Here is a 12809-nt window from a genome sequence, read left to right as displayed (position 1 = left end):
CCTTCATTTTGATCACTTAAAGGGTGTCAGATGATCGGCTATGGAGGTACACTTTTATGATAATATTCCTTTCTCTTAAAAAAAAAAAAAGCAGTTCCTGTGTGGTGACCTCAAATGAGTTCTACACAATGGTGTAAAGGGCATATCAAAGTGTGGGCAAAGGGTCTGTTTGTGTTTATACAGAAGATCAAAGCTTAATTTGGCTACCCAGAAAATGAACTAAGATACGATATGAAGAAGAATTTCCAACATCAGCACTCTCTGGAAGACTCATACCAGAAGATGATCATCAAAAAACCTCCACAAAGATCCAGGCGATGCTGCAGTTGTAGCTGCATCCATCCCACCATTTCCTGGACTTGCCATTGGAATGAAGAAGGAGATATCTAAGCTGGCCTGTGCATACAGTAAAACAACAAATTTGACTGGATCTATACTGTTGGAACTCAACCAAGAATTAGGAGAAGTGCAAGTTGTAGCACTCCAAAATCTTACAACTACAGACTATCTACTGTTAAAAGAACATATGGGATGTGAACAGTTCCCAGGAATGGGTTGTTTTAATGTGTCTGATTTCTCTCAGACTGTTCAAGTACAGTTGGACAATATCCATCATATCATTGACAAATTTTCACAAATGCCTAGGGTGCCTAACTGGTTTTCTTGGCTTCACTGGAGATGGCTGGTAATTATAGATTTGCTTTGGTTATGTAACTGTATTCCTATTATGTTAATGTGTGTGCGCAATTTAGTTAGTAGCTTGAAACCTATACATGCTTAAGTTACTCTATAAGAAGATATGTCAAAGAAATAATCAATCCTCCCATGTTTTCTTCCATCTGCTACCTCTATAGCTTTTCTTCTTCCGTCCTAATTACAACCCTTAAATAGAATTTGTGCCTCATATCGAATTTACCAAGTATTATAATTCCTCCAAGTGGTAAAGATACCTCAAGACAAATGCTGGGCATAGAAGCCACAGGGCATAAATCTGCAAGAAGGAAAAAGCTAACCTTTTCAAACAATATGGCTTCTCTCTCACTTAGCAACTTTACATCTCCCTGTATGGCCCCAGAAGATGACTGGTTAGCCAGAGACGGGTAAGATTCCTTAAGGGAGGAACAACCTAAGACAGGCACAGTCACAGGTGAGAAATCGGGGATCAACAGTGGTGAAGCTTAGAACCACACCCTCCCTGTTTTGAGAGAAATCTTCTGCATCTGTGGATGTTTTAATGCCATTGTCTAGCTTCGATTAACACATAGTCTACTGGCACACACCCGATCATCTACAATTGCTGTCTTACAACATTAAACTATGTTTTCTACCTTTATCTTGCATCTACCTACCACTTCAGCATTTTATTAAAAATAAAAATAATAAATAATAATAATGGAGAAATGCGGGATCCACATATAAATCAAGTATAAAAATCAAACGATTATTCATATTTGACCTGATTGTTTATAGTTCATAATGCGTGATCAAAACTGAAAGTCTCTGTGATGACTGCCCTTCTACTGTTCACCATATAAGAACTTATTCACTATGTAAGAATTTGCTCACCATGTAAGAACTTGTTCATTATGCTTCAGAAGATTGGAGACTGATGAGAATTAGGTTTGAGATGGATTAATGATTGTGCATTGAGCATTGACTCCCCTATACAGAATTTTATTGTTGTTAACAACCATTTGATCAATAAATATGAGAGATGCCCTCTCAAAAAAAAATATCTCACTAATAATTCTTTCAACTGACTATATGTCAAAATTATAACTTTGGATATATTGTGTTAAATAAAATCTATTTTAAAGTTAGAAAAAAAAAGAAAGCTTGCATCTTGATGTGATTACTCTAAGAGTCAGCACAGGTAAGAATGAGATGATGCCTTACTTACTGTGTGATTACAGACTCCCCTTGGGGTTCACTGTTCCCGATCTTAACTTCAAAAGTTACCATGATTTATCTAGCACTCTAAATAATGTTTTGTTAAAAATGAATCTGATAGAAAATATGTAGGAAAATTATGAATAGAGCTGCAAAGATGCAAAATTCACTCAGAGGAAAGAATAAAATGAATCATGATTCCTTTTTGGATGTTATTATCTGAAGAATCACTTAGATAAATAGCTACTTGTTTTGATAGATAACTATGTGAATTTTATTCTCCTTTGACATAAAACTATAGAACACTGATAATCTATACCATCTTAGTGAGTAAAGAGAAAACCGGTTAAACAGTACTTGGAAAGCAGTACCAGGAAACTTTATTATAAGCATAAGGTATGTTTAAAAAAGCATTGGTCAAGTTATTCAAATTTTTCACTTTCATAGGAGTCTGGATTGAACTGCAAGATGCTGAAACTCTCTTTCTGGGTTACCAACCAGTTTCCCATCTAAACCTTTCCTGTTAAGTGCTAAACAGTTGCTGAATGCTGGTTGAACACGTAACTGCTTAGGAGTTGGCAGAGTTTGGTTTGGATGGGCTGTCACATCTAACCTTGTGCTACCTGTGGTCACTCATGGACTTAGCTCCTTAACTGCAGACACAGTATATCACCCAGCATGTCTTCTTTTTTTTTTTTCTTTTAAAAAATATGGAACGCTTCACGAATTTGTGTGTCATCCTTGCACAGGGGCCGTGCTAATCTTCTCTGTATCGTTCCGATTTTAGGATATGTGCTGCCAAAGCGAGCACACCCAGCATCTCTTTTTTTTTGTACATCTTTTATCCGTGAAATGACTAGTCTATAGTACCATGCTATAACCTTATTTGGTCAGTGTGGAATTGTACAGTTTCATGATCTATTTTTCAGAAAAGCTTTGGCAGAGGTCCTACTAAGATGTGGCATTCTAGCCTCGTCTCTCTTGAAAGCTTTTTGTTCTGTGGCTTGCAGATAAACACTGGTGATATTCATATTCTTTTGCAAGGGTGTGTACCTGCCCAAAAGGTGGCTTCTCCTGCTCTGTTCATGGCAACATATGCAAAAGCGCCTTACATCTAAAGCTCTCACTACTTCAAAGACGAGTGAATGAAACTGTCCTCATACACCATCACTCTGTGGAGGTCATCTGACTGAACTGGTCTTCTATTTATATATATATATATATATATATATATATATATAGCATGACATGAAAGGAGCTGGCAGTTTTCTCACTTTGAAGTTCATTCTTCAGAATCTTCCTTCTTCAATCAATGTGTTCTTTGGTACTTGAATGAAACATGGTGAGTATTATGATCACTTATTCTCCTGGATTATACCCTGATCATTCACATATCCCTTTATCCCTTTGAGGATGATTTATCTCTTTCTTGTGACACAGGAACTTGTAGCAATGAATGTCCTGAGTTGTGCTGTGGTAAATCTCATGTCTCACTGCCATGTGAGCTCAAAACACAGCAGCTGCATTCTGTGGTCCTAGCAATCTGCAAGCCATCTTTCTCCTGATATGTTAGCCACTGTTTTCCATTATGAGGAAGGCTGTCCTTACATTTCAGCTTTCTCTCCAAATCTTGGATCAAGTTTCTCTCCTTGGTCATTATATTTTGTGGCTGGGAATCCTTGGTGTGGGCCTAGCATCTGCAGTTTGGGATGGCTTATCATTTCCAGGTGGGGCCCCTGCGTTTTGCTGATGGTTGGAGTCCACAGTGGGAAGGATTTTACTCCTGCTGAATATGGGTTGTGATGGCAATATGGAGCCAAGGAAGCTGACTGGGGCATTGGCTGCAAGTGCCTGTAACCCTCTGACTCAAGTTAGACCCAGAAATCTGCCAGGGAGAAGCAGGAAAAGCAGAGGACAACATGGTGTTGTGACAGGTCACTAGTGAGGAGGCAGAAAACCTTTGCTCTGTACATTGGGGTCTGGAGGATAACAGAAGACTTTGGGGTCTGGTTAGAGGACACAGAGGTATTCACAAAGGTATGTTTTTATATGCATTATTTGTCTTACTGATTCTTACTAATTAAACAAGATGGAAGCAAAAATAATTTTTAAAAACAGCAAGGATGGTCTTTCAAATAAGGCTCAAGCCAAGTGCCTAATGAGGCTTATTATTAAAATGTAATTTAAAATAATAATTTGAGTGCATAGAAGTATATATTAAATCCCATAAATTATTTGCTTTATAAATGAGCTATAATTTTGGAGTTATAGTAGTTTCCATTTTATTTGACTTTGTAAATATTATAAATGGTGTTTCAGTTATAAATGCCCAAGGCCTCCTTGAAATGTTTACTTTAAAAACATTCCAATTACTTATTTGTCATATGCTGATAGGTGAAAACAGATCAGCATATGAGGTAGAGATCAGCAGGTACTAGAGGTTAAAATGGAAGTGTTCTGTTTGTAGGTTTGTTCAAACAAAAACATTTTAATAGAGAATTATGTGTGTGTGTGTGTGAGAGAGAGAGAGAGAAATTGAGAGAAAGGGAATAAATGTTTAACAGTAGTGTAATGAGGGAAAATCATGAGTTTTGGAATCAAAAGACCTGGTTGGACCTAATTGAAAGACCTACCTTATGTCCTCAGGCATGGTAAGCTTTTTGAACTTTGATTTCTTCATTTTTAAAATGGTAGAATATAGACTCACTAGTATTATTATCCATATGTGTGGCTCTGGCCTTATGCACCATACTATGTTCTGACTCTCATGGCCCTTGTGGCACAATTGATACTTTAAGTGAGCACCACAGACCATTCACAGTTGCCTAGCTTTGTCCTCATTACATATACTGCTAATATAGTTACTGCTACAACTTGGCCTCAAGATTCATTTTAGAAGGAAGCTAACATGGACTAAATGTCCATTTAGTAGAAACCATTCTAGGAGCATGCATACATATTAATCTTATTAATGTATACGCATATTACCATAAAGTATTTACTTTTAATTCCCATTTTTAACAAATAAAGCAAGCCCAAGAAAAAGTCACTAACTTTTCTTAAAATACACACACACTGGAACATAGACAAGGGAGTTCAGCAGACATTTTTATCATCATTTTGAGTTGACTGCTGACTCTTTACCACTTCTGTAACACATGCATTTTTTTACTTAGCAATAACCAGAAATAAAGGTGTGATTCTTGTATTTCACAGATGAGAAAATCAGGCACTCAAGAGCTTAAGTATCTTATTATCAAAAATGATATTTAAGTGGTAGAATAGGGATTTAACTCCAGCATAATTTGACACAAGAGCTTCAGTTCCTAACAACTACTCTATTAGTATCTCTGAAGGAGGCAAGGATTATAGTTTAAGTATGATCAGAGATATGTAACCACAAGCCATCAAGATAAAAATAGGGCTCCTCTTCAATCTTAAAACAAATCAATTAATATCTCTGATATTTGAAGAAATTTAGGATTTTGATTCCTATTGTACTGAAGTATGATAAAATCACAACTATTAAAATATCTCTTATTCTGTTGTTATTTAGAAAAAAATTTTTTTCTGGCAGAATCTAGAAGAATATAAATTTAGTTATCATTTTCATTTATGTGCTGAGCATTATATTAAAAAAATACTTCACCAGCATATTTTTGTTCACATTTCATTCTACATTCATTGCCCTTAATTAACTCTTTATTCAGAGTATAAATTGTATCATTCTTGTCAAAAATAATTTTTAAAGTCACACCATTGACACTATTATGCACATATATATAAATGATTACTGTTAATCAGGAATATATCAAGGTGTGAAAAAGGAACAGAGTGCCTTTCTAAGTCTATGAATATACTAAAATTTTAAGAATATGTTGTTTTTACTTGACATCCAAATGGGTAACTTGTCAATATCCATTTTTCATATATTTTTATATCTCTCTATATTCACACATTTATGCACACATGCATATATTTATTTCTGCATGCATCATGTATAAATATATATATATTTACATATATATATATATGTGTGTGTGTGTGTGTGTATACACACATACATACTGATGACATATGTTAATTTACACCCAAAATAATTAGATACCTGAACTAGTAGACTGTATAAATGCTACAAAGGAAACGATGTTATCCTTGACCTACAGGGTATTATAATGGAGATGGGAAGATAACAAAATCTTTTCTATCAACAAATACTAAAAACACATATGATATAGATAATCCCTATATGAATTCAAATGAAGGTAAATTCAATTGAAAAGAAAGTTGATTAGAGAAGACATTTTCAAGGCAATGAGACTTATTCAGGGAAGACCTTAGCAGTTGAGAATAGATCTAAAAGTAATAAGTAAATTTGAGACTATTACAGATGTGAGAAACTATGTGAAAATACAGACTGATCTGGGTTTTCCTAAGAGATTCTCAAGAAATCAACTTTGGGGTGGGGGTGCAGAAGGACCATAGTAGATATATGTGTACTTTCTGGATGTTAAAAACAACTGGATCGATAAAGTGTAGAACTGCTGAAGAGCATCAGTCTAAGGTTATGGGAAGAAATCTGAGGAGTCACAGGAGATATTTATGCTGAGCCAAAGGTGACATTGAAAAAAGTTGGGGAAGACTGGAAGAGCAATACATACATACCCCTTCTCTGAAGTCTACTTTGTTTTCTTTATTATTAAGAGAACTATCTCACCAACAAAACTCATTTCTCAATATGGCAGAATAATGAAACACTGGCCACAATCCTTCAGTTCTTCTTAGGTCCACACCCTTTCAAAGTAGCTTGGAATTTCTTTCCAACAAGGAGGGGTTTCTTTTTCCATCTTTTGAATATGGGCTGGTTTTGTGAGTTGGTTGGCTAAGAGACTGTAGTACATGTAAGTGACAACATGCCAATTCTGAGTCTAGGGGCTCAAGAGTCCAGTCACATCCACTCTTTCTTAGAATCTTGCCCAGTTGTCATGTAAACAATTTCCTTCTGGTCTCCTGAGGAATCACAGGCCATGGAGAACAGAAACATTCTCTCAGTTTCAGTCATTCTGCATAATTACTCCCCAGTTAACCATACTGTTGAGCTAAGACAATGAGTGAGTCCCACTGAAACAAGAATTTCCCAGATAAGGTCAGCGCAATGCCAAATCACAGAATCATGAGTTAAGAAAATGGTTGTTAATTTAAACCACTAAGATTTGGAGTGGTTTGTTATTCAGATGAAGCTAACAGATACACATGGTCAATATCCTCCTGGTGAGGGAATAAGGTTAGTCTATTATACAGGCTATCTGAGTACATTCCTATCCTACATGAAATAGGTTTAATTGAAATTACTCAATTATAAGATAAACTTTTTCTCTAAAGTGTATTAGACAAGTTAAAAGTTTCAGTTTTGTTTAAAGTCTAACTTAAAATGAATATGCATAGTGATTTTAGTTTTTAGTGAGTTCTGGCTTTCTGCTCCTGCCGTATGAACACAAGGTGGCTTTTTTGAATGTCCAGTTCAATTTTGGACTAAATCATTACAAAAATGACTTCTGCTTTTAAGTAATTTTACATTAGAATGCCACACAATTGTCTAAAATGTCAAAGAGAAGAAAGGAATTTTTTGCGTAAAACATTTTGTAGATTTTCAGGCAGACACAGTATAACTCCAGATTGAGCTTTGTAGCATTTCACATAGTTGCTCCTCTGTGCACAGATTCTGTGTATGTGTGTGTGTGTGTGTGTGTGTGTGTGCATCAAATAATGAGTGATAATATAAAGCAAATTGCCTTTCTTATGGTCCAATGTTAATTAAAACCAAATGTCTCTTCTACAATACAGCTAAAGTACTTTAATTATTCTGTCCTGTGCAGATGTGACAAAAAGGAACATGCAATTATTAAGGTGAAAAAAGTACACATTGTACCAATAATTGTCCACACTGTGAAATATTATTGCTTTTCTCCTGTGAGTAACTTGAATACTTGCCAAATAACTCTTTCTACTCCACTTAAATAACATAATTCTTTCAAAATCATATATACTTTGAATTACCTTTATACTGACTTTAACTAAAACATGTTCATTTTCATTTACCCCCCTTCCATAGTTTTGAACAATGCTAAGCCACAATACATTTTTAATGTTTTCTATTAGCACAAATTTTAAACGTAAAAAATGAGTGTTATCTTACATAAGTAAGAGGCTTGGTAGCAATTATAATTAGCTTTGATGCTAACATTTTCTATTTAAACTTGGACAAATCTCTTTACTTGATATTAATTTTTTTCTCCTATTAAATTAGGATGAGAATACCTACAAGGGCAGTGGATGGAAAGTGTTTGAAAAGATTAATAGATAACCTATATAAAGTGGCCAGGTCATAAAATAATCCTTCTTATAGTACTCAACTATTAGGAAACAGAATCCATTAAAATAAATTCAGATTTTCAGACATTTAAATTGTTTCTCAGTCTCCCATACTCTTAAATCATCTCTCTGTCCTTTAAAACTATTTATTCTATCAGAGAACATTTTCTGTCCTAAATAATGAGATTGTGTGATAAACATTTGAGAACCTCACTCAATTAAATACTGATAATCATAAAAAGAAATCCTCTAAATAAAACAGAAGTGTCAAGTAGGACGACTGTCTCCCAAAGACTGTGTTCTTTCCCCAAAGGAGGGAGCTGATTTTACCAACGTGATGATGGAAAGGGTAACTGAAAGGAGGAAATGAAGCAGAGATGAGCTTTCAGCCCAATCAGCTGGTATTTTTTCTGCAGCTCGGTTCCAAGGCCTGTTTCTCAGTATTCTCAGTCAGGTATCAGCTCTGGTAGGGGCTTTCAGATTCTAACATAAGCTCCTGCAGCGGCTTCAGAGAAGTGGCTGTCCTAGTAAATCCTTTCTTCACTGCCATGGGAACTATTCCTGGACCCTAAGTTAGAATGTGGTTTTGCCTATAGCATTTCCATCAATTCCGTAGTCCCTTAAGTCCTTGTATCGAATTTCTTTCTTGTTAAAATACCTAGAGAGTATTCTATCTCCTGGATTAAACCCTGGTACAGCTTCAAAATACATTTGATAAAGCAATGACTTTGTCCCATATAGTGAAACTGCAGGAGAGAAATGATAGAGAGAGAGACATCAGATCCAGCTTCTATGGATTCTTAATACTTCGATAAGGAACTGGAATTCATTTTAAAATATATAAGAAGCCATGAGATGTCTTTGAGCAGAGAAGAAGTATGATCAGTATGTATTTTAAAAAGATGATCTGGAGCCTGTGCATGGGGTAAATGGAAGGATGCTAGACCAGAAGCAAGTGGTTTGATGTGATGGGGGCTGTTGGATAATAGCCAGCACCAATTACAGCATGGAATAAGAGATGGTTCTCTGAGATAATACCCTTTTAACAAACAACAAGCATAAAATGTTTTCAGTACTATTAGAAAAATAACCAAGAAGAACCCATTTTATTTATTTTCCATAATACAGCCAACAGCTGTCATTTTGCTTAAAACTTTAAGGGTACATTTTTAACAGATTTCCTAGCTGATGACATGGGCATAGCATTATGTAAATGGTGGATATAAGATCTATACATCAAGTATCATTTCTCTTACAGAGTTCCTGGGAAAATATATCAGTTCTTAAGGCTTAAATACACCAGTTGTTTTAAGTAAACCAATGGAGTACAGTACATTGACAGAATCAAAAACAACTAAAATTTATTTCCCAGTAATAAAACCATGTGTCCAGCCTCATATAAGCACTCAGGACATATTACTTTTCTTTACTTTGAATCATACAACAACACTGCAAACACCCTGATATTCCAAGACAAAGCTTTGAAGGTAGATGTGTCCTTGGAGGTAGATATATTTTGTCTGTGGAATATCCAAGCAATTGGATAACCACTGAGCAAACTGATTTACATGTAATTTGAGAAGATAAATATCCACTTGTGCTTCAGGAAAAGGGAAGAACAGGAAGTATGAAGCCCTACTCAGCAATTGAAATAGAATTAGAGATGAAGACTTACTTGGTATTATATTTTGAGGCACTGGAATTACTGGCTGTAGCTCCATTTGCCCTGCATTTATACCTTCCACCAGCACACTTCACTTATCCATGGCTTTGGTATATCTGAAAGATATGAAATCTGATTTAAGGAAATTTGCTGTATCCACATTCTTCGAGTACATCCCACCCCATGTAAGTCTACAAAATACATTAAACAGCTCAATACATTTGTCCACCACAGGAGTTTTCAGTGCTATTATCCATATAAGTTGATGAATTGTTTTTGAGGTCTACTTTCTTGGGCAATTACTCTGGTTAGCAATAAGTGAGAATGAATGTGGATTAAAGTAATGTAAGTGTAGCAGCCAAACTTTATATTTGATTATGTCTTCATATTTATTATTTTTAAGAAAGTTTAAATTTCCTATCTGTGTCTATACTCAAAATGGAGGGAAAATTCTCATTTAAAAATTGTACAAAGAATGCTACTTTATTACATGCTTTAAATAAATTGTGTCTACATGTTTAATTTCACTTTATATTTATAAATTACATGAATTATTTCTTTTACCACCATAGTGAAAAGTTTTGCATTAAAATTACTTTTTCGTTATCACAACACATAGTAATTTAGCTAAATGAGTGCCTCTGTATGAAGGTACTTGATTAGGAAAATATGGGTCCTTGATCAGCAGAATAGTCAGGAGTATTTGGAAGTTTGAAGGCGCATAGCTGAGACATTTAGAATACTACAATTTCAACACTGTTGGGGTTATGTGATTGCTTCCTGACTATCAGGTAAAGTCAAGGGAATAGCAGAAATGAAAAGGACACAGCTGGGCATGATACTCCTGCTGGCTGCAAAATCAATTCCTGGCACCTGAAGGGAGCAAAGAAGAAGGGATTTCCATATCTTAGAGACATGCTGTGTCAACCAGAAGCTCAAGCAAACACAGGTAAAATAAAAGTAAATGTTTCTATATTTTGTAACTTTGAAGTTCTAATTTGGTAAGTTTGCACCAACTTTTTACATAGCCGATTTTTATTTTCATTTTATTGAAATATAGGTGATATTTAATACTATATTGGTTTCAAGTATGCATCACAACATAATGGCTCAACAGTTACCCATGTTATTAAATCTTCACTCCAACTACTGCAGTCACAGTCTTTCAGCATAGATTATTACAGAATCATTGGCTATATTCTCTGTGCTGCACTACCATTCCCATGACCAACTTATGACTGAGATTTTTATGCCCCTATATCACCCTCCTCCTCCCCACTCATCCACCCCAATGGCTCCCCTACATAGCCAACTTTTATATTGAGTCAGGCCCATAAGCTTAAGAATAATTACTTGTTCACTGAGATAATTCCATAAAATAAACCAAATCTTTAGCAATTAAAAAAATATTATGTTAATATAATGCCGTTACTGAGTATGCATGTACAGTCTGTGAACTTAAGGTTTTTGGTGGTAGTTTTATGTTATCTTGACCCAAGATACTAGGAACATTTTACCGATGATCTCTGATGGCCCTCACTTGAACAAACACACACACACACACACACACACACACACATACACACACACATGTACACACACCCCATGAAGAGAGGGACATATGAAAGGAACAATATCCAAACTAAAATTCCATGTTACTGCCATACAGACTAAACCCACACCATTACACAGGGTCTGGTAAAGGCTGTGATGTAGCACATAATTTAATGGAAACCCTTACTTCCCATTTCTTAAACCTTGGCTTTATTTTCTTCATTTGCCTCTACAAAGTGAATCAAAGAGGGCAAGTGAGATCAGATTATGTATAGCCAACTTCAGCAAGGCTTAACCACATGGAAGTGGATGATACCCAAAGGAAGTAGAAAATACTAAAGAATGGAAGAAGCACAATGATTTCACCTTCTAGAAAGTATCACTCTATCAATTGATTAGCATCTTCTTCTGTCCTACAGGATGTACTTTGTGGGGGAAGGTCGGGAGAAGGAAGCAGAAACAACCTTCCATGCTTTCTTTTTGCCTCCCTCTGCCCCATACAGCATGTTTCTATTCATTTTTATAAATTCTGTCTGTGTCTCAATTGCTAAAATCAACTTCCTAGAATAATTAATACACAGACTACTTGTTTACAGGTTTACAGATTTAGAATATATCCTCTGAGAGTGTATTGTTTCTAAAGAAAAAAAGCATTTCAGAGAAAGGACATAGGGAAGAGACACAAAATTTTAGCATTTTGCCATCTCACTTTGAGATGCAGTTCCAGACTTCAGGAATTTCAAATTATTCTTCTGATTTGCCGACAAAGCAAAGTTCAGTGAGGCAGTATTCCTCATTAAGAAACATTTAACTTAGTAATGGTCTGGGCCAACTGGAGAATAAAGAAAAGTAATTTAAAAGAGCACAGGATCTGTTTTAAGAATAATCACATATTCACCATATCAAATGAATAATTTAGATGGCCCTGAGCCACAGTTATTATAGGTGGGCAAAGGCAAATGGAAAATTGTATAATTTCATGGATGCTAATTGCATTTTGGTTGAGGAAGAGAAATTCATGCACTCAGGAAACTAAACTACAACATTAAGTCAAAACAACCATTTAGTTGATTGCAAACTCACAGAGTTTTAAATTGCATATTGATTTATCTTTTTTGTATTTTTTAATGTTTTATTATAGAATATTATATAAATATACCAGGCATCCAGCTTCAACAATTAATGAGTCATGGCCAATATTGTTTCATCTAAATCCCCACCCAATTTCTTCAATCACCACAAAGATTTACACATCCTATCATTTAATCTGTAAAATTTTATATTGATTTACCCTATATTCCTATCCTATGTTCAGTCTTCATGTAAATTC

The 12809-nt window shown here is 35.2% G+C and overlaps 1 non-coding gene and 1 pseudogene across 1 annotated transcript; both read right to left on the bottom strand.

Moving 5' to 3' along the window:
* Nucleotides 1–2594: 2594 nt before the first annotated feature.
* On the bottom strand, nt 2595–2701 carry LOC118971241 (U6 spliceosomal RNA). Its single transcript, XR_005059599.1, has one exon. It is a non-coding gene; the product is annotated as a U6 spliceosomal RNA (small nuclear RNA).
* A 192-nt stretch (nt 2702–2893) lies between these two features.
* On the bottom strand, nt 2894–4540 carry LOC140843584 (myotilin pseudogene; annotated as a pseudogene).
* Nucleotides 4541–12809: the final 8269 nt, after the last annotated feature.

The sequence above is a fragment of the Manis javanica genome, chromosome 1 (assembly GCF_040802235.1).
Source record: "Manis javanica isolate MJ-LG chromosome 1, MJ_LKY, whole genome shotgun sequence".
Taxonomy (NCBI): Eukaryota; Metazoa; Chordata; class Mammalia; order Pholidota; family Manidae; genus Manis; species Manis javanica.
This window is presented reverse-complemented; position numbering and strand designations above follow the sequence as displayed.